We start from the raw sequence: 4,916 nt of genomic DNA on the forward strand, positions 1-4,916 counted from the left end.
TTAGCTGGGTTTTGTCAGTCTCCCTGACTAGATGGGGAAACTACTTGATGTCCAGGATCCTGATTCTTTTTGACTTCCGCTTCCTGGTGTTGCTGAGCAAGGACCTGCTGCCCAATACTCAGAGAAGCTGAAACTATGACACTGGCTTTCAAGATAAAGAAAGAGTCTTTATTATATCTGTGGGTCTCCAGTGAGGAAACAGGAGATCCTGCTAAAACCTGTCTCCCCCACCCAAAGTTTGGGATGAATTTAAGGGGTTAGGGGAGTAGGCTGGTGTGTGAAAGTGCTGGCCAGGCAGGTTTCGATTGGAAGCTTTGGGATTTGTACATTTATAAGATATGGTGGGGCTTCAGCACCATCTTCTTGGACAATGGACCCTTCGCTTCGAAAGGGTTCCAGAGTTCATGTTCTGGTCATGTCCTGGTCCTTTGGTTCTACTGGGGGAAGGGGGGGGGGGGGGGCGCGAGTGGTGAGACTTTGGTTCCAGGTGCAGCCAGAGGTCAAGTTCTCTCCTCTGTTCATGTTTCAGCTGCATGTCTTGCACCTGTGGTCTGATTTGTCAGAGAAGTAACTCAGTATCTTGTTAGAAGCAGGATAGAGCCATTTTGAGCTAGTTCTGCAGTTACATAGGATTGCTCCTTTCACTCATCTTTGCATAGCTTGCTTCTTATTATTTGGGCCTTAATTTAAAAGGCCCCTTCTCAGAAAGTCCTTTTCTGGTAACCTAACTAAGAAGCTCCCCACTCATTCATTGCCATGTCACCCTATCGCATCATCCAGCACGAAGCACAGAGCTTTGCATAGTAGGTGCTCAGTTAAAACTGAATTATCCAAAGGCAGATGAAATACATCCTCAGGGCACCAGAAAAAGAGGCAACAAACATTTTCAAACTACGGAAACATCACTATGCAGGGACTGGCCGTTGTAAGTCTGCCTCGGGCCGGGAGGTAGTGTGTAGGTTCTTAACTTCGTGCAGGAAAGACTTGACATCATACAAAGAGTCCAGGAGACTTTGAGAGAATGCTTATTAAGTCTGGGGACAATGAGACAAAGGAAGGACTTAGGGTAGGAGATGCCACAGCAGAGAGCCGAGGTGGTGCCCTGCTTTGGCCCCCTGGAAACGTTATAGGAAAGAGGAGAGCTGGGGCAGGGCTGCGGTTACCTCACTAGGAAGTCAGAGAAAAGGGGCCTTGGAGACGGCTTCAGGGGGTTAGCCCCGGAGGAGCTGCCACTGCCAGTTGTTCCTGTGGTTGCTAGCCTCATGGGGACCCTTACAGTTTAGGAGGAAGTAACATGTTCATGCACGAGAAGAAGCATGGGCATGCTCCAGGACGAGCCAGCGCTGGTATCCTTTGCTTGAGGGTGTTTATCTCTCTTCTTCAGGGAGAAACTTGGGGAGGGTTTCAGTAGAACAATCATCAGCTTCCCAGGTGGGTTTTTAATATCTGGATGCATCAAAATGAGCATGTAGGGGAGTTTGGAATTATTCTTTGGTCAGCATTACTACTTCACTTCTATCTTGCTTTTATCTTACTTTTATCTTGGGTCTGTCTTACTCTAATTGATTTTTGTTATTTGTCCCCTTGATTCATCCATCCTTGGGTTTGGCTGCTCCAAGTCCCCATCATCTACCCAAATACAGCGACCTAACTGGCCTCGTCATTTCCCCCCCTTGTCACTCACATTCCTTTGTTCCTGCCAGACTGTTTTAAGGACAAAGCCACATCTCCAGGCATCCCATCTTCACAGGGTGGTGTTCCCCAGCTGGAAGAGGGAAAGGGAGAGCCCTCATTTACCTCTTGAAGAGATCAGGAAAACATGTCATTGGCAAGAACTGTGTGGCTGTCCACCTCCAACCTAATCAGTGACAAAGGCCGTGCTTACCATGTCGGCTCAAAGCAATCCTGAGTTATAACCCTGGGGCTATGGGAAGCGCAGCCTCCCTTAAAGTGTATGCCCACCGATTCCTGAAAATACTCAGGTTTCCCCTGACAACGGTAAAGGGGAACGTGGATGTGAGACAGACCACCCATGAAGAAGGTGGTGTGTTTTGACAGGCAGTGGTGCACAGAGATGAGCCATATCATCCTAAAAAAAAAAAAAAAAAAAAGGAAATCCTTATTACTCAAAAGTTCATTCAAATATTGAGAGGAATGTCATTTTGTCATTTCCACTTGGGCCTGGATATTTTCCAGGCAGCAGTAAAGTAAGTCTACTGTCCTTTGTTGTTGTCAAATGCCCAAGCACAGTATTCACACACAGCTGTTGTGTAGTTCCTAAGCCTTTTCACCCCCAGCTGAATTCCCCCAGCCTCCTCAGCCACCTGCACCAGGCCTTCTCCTTCACATCCCTCCTCTTTCCTCAACCAACCACAAAAAACTCTGTTTTCAAGACCTCGCTCTGGAAAGCATCATCCCGGGCCATGAGGTCCTGCATGCTCTGTGTGTAGGCCTCCTACTGTCCTCCTCAGCTCAACAGCTATGGTACTCTCCGTGCCAGTCAGCATGCCAAAGGCTTTACCAAGAGTCTCATTTAATCTTCACAAGAACCTAATAGATTCTGCCTTTAAAAATTTTAAATTAAAAAAAAAAAAAAGAGGCCGCCCTGGCTCCCACCTGCAGCTGCCACTGCCCGTGTGCCCACCATGGCCCTGCTGCACCCCAGCCTTGTCCTGTCCGGGCCCCCCGAAGCCTTCCACTCAGGCCTCACAGGGGTGGCTTCTGCCCCAGCCAGCTCCTGGTGGGCCTATGTGGGGAGATGGGTCCCCCAGATCCCATCCTGGGAGTCACCAAAGCCTTTCAAAGAGACACCAACAGTGAAAAGATGAATCTGGGAGTTGGCGCCTTCGGGGATGATAATGGAAAGCCTTACGTGCTCCCTAGTATCCGGAAGGCAGAGGCCAGATTGCTGCAAAAATCCTGGAACATCTGCCATCGGGGGATTGCCAGAGTTTTGCAAGGCGTCTGCAGAGCTGGCCCTGGTGAGAACAGTGAAGTGCTGAAAAGCGGCCGGTGGGTCACCCTGCAGACCATGTCTGGAACCGGGCCTTAAGGTTCAGAGCCAGTTTCCTGCAAAGATTTTCCAAGTTCAGCCAAGATGTCTTTCTGCCCAACCCGATCTGGGGGAGTCACATGCCCATCTCCAGGGACGCTGGCCTGCAGCTGCAGGGCGATGGCTGTTGGGACCCCCAGACGTGCGGCTCTGACTTCACGGGCGCCACGGAGGACATTTCCAAAATGCCACACAGCCCAGCGTTCTCCCCCTGCACGCCTCTGCCCACACCCCGCGGGGTGGACCCTCGCCCCGAGCAGTGGAAGGAGATAGCCTCTGCGGTGAAGAAAAGCAATCTCGTTACGTCCTTTGACGTGGCCTACCCAGGCTTTGCCGGCGGCGATGGAAACAAGGATGGCAGGGCTGTGCGCCACTTCATCTAAAGGGGCATCAATGTCTGCCTCGGCCAGTCCTGTGCCGAGAACAGGGGCCTATGCGGTGAGCGTGTGGGAGCCTTCACTGCGGTCTGCAAAGATGCCCTTGAGGCCAAACAGGTGGAGTCACAGTTGAAGATCTTGATTCGCCCCATATGTGTTCCAACCCTCCTGTCCACGGGCCGGATCGCCTCCACCTTCTGCAAAAGCCCCGATCTGGGTCTGCGAAAGCCGTGGTTGCAGGAAGTGAAGGGCGTGGCAGACCTCAACATTAGCTTGCGGGGCCCAGCTGGTCTCCAACCTCAGAAGGAGGGCTCCTCTCACATCGCCCACCAGATTGGCATGACGGAAGCCCGAGCAGGAGAGCAGGTGCAGCGGCTGACCAAGGAGTTCTCCGTCTACGTGACAAAGGACGGCCGCATCGCCGTGGCAGGGGGAGGTCACCTCCGGCAACGCGGGCTACCGTGCCCTTGCCATTCACCAGGTCACCGGGTAATTTCCCTGATGAGAGGAAGCAGAGGCCACCTCCCTGCCGGCCTCTGCTGCTGTGAGGTGCTCACGGAGGAAGAGGGAGGGGGCATGGTGGCGGGCAGATCATTTCTCTCCACCACAGCAGCTAACCTCAGCGTTTGGGATGGTTTCTCAGCAAAAGGACGTGCAGGGAAGTAGGCAAAGGCATCTGTGGCTGGTGTCGGGAACTTTGTGGCTTTAAACCAAAATCTTCCTCATCTGTGTATCTCCAGCCAAACACCTGTCAATCACACCATGGCAATGTTCCAGAAGCTTTAACCGAAGCATCTAATGGTGTCCATGCTACGCCTTCGAGCCTCTGTGAGAGACCTGGTTCCAGCAATGATGGCCAGCCTTACATTTGTGCTCCCGATTGAGCAGCCTAACCTCATTACAGAAATCGTTGCTTTGTAAAAGCCAGCACAGCTGCTGCCACTGCAACTAGGAACACACCAAGATCCTGTTTCAGGTCTTACTTACCAGTAAGAATAAAAGAAAGAAGGCTCTCCTGCTTGTACTTACTTGTGGGCATGTTAATGTACCCTTCTCTTCTATCAGCGCTGTGCTTTTCCATAGGCACAAAGGTCAATAACCAGCCTGGATTTCACCTTCTTCTACTGCTTGATTGACCGTCAACCCCACCCTGGAACACTTACTCATCTGAAGAAGGAAGAGCATAATTGATTGCTCACCGCACACCCTCACCTTTCTCAACAAAGAATAGCAGAGAATGGTTAACAGGTTATTGCAACATCCTCTTCAGGGATTGCTTGTCTCCCACCAAGATGTTGCCTCTGTCCAGCTGGACCTTGTACCTTAGGGCAGTGTTGTTGTGTAGCCACTCAACCGCTAGCAGGGTCGCCTAAGACCATCGGAAAACACAAATATTTGCATTACAATTCATAACAGTAACAAACTTACAGTTATTAAGTAGCAACAAAAATAATTTTATGGTTGGGGGTCACCACAACATGGGGAAC

The 4,916-nt window shown here is 51.0% G+C and overlaps 1 pseudogene across 1 annotated transcript; it reads left to right on the plus strand.

Moving 5' to 3' along the window:
• Positions 1-2,645: 2,645 nt before the first annotated feature.
• On the plus strand, positions 2,646-3,922 carry LOC311615230 (aspartate aminotransferase, mitochondrial-like; annotated as a pseudogene). The gene has a single exon. The product of its transcript is annotated as an aspartate aminotransferase, mitochondrial-like (transcript).
• Positions 3,923-4,916: the final 994 nt, after the last annotated feature.

The sequence above is a fragment of the Pipistrellus hanaki genome (genome assembly GCF_964339955.1).
Source record: "Pipistrellus hanaki genome assembly, chromosome: 2".
Taxonomy (NCBI): domain Eukaryota; kingdom Metazoa; phylum Chordata; class Mammalia; order Chiroptera; family Vespertilionidae; genus Pipistrellus; species Pipistrellus hanaki.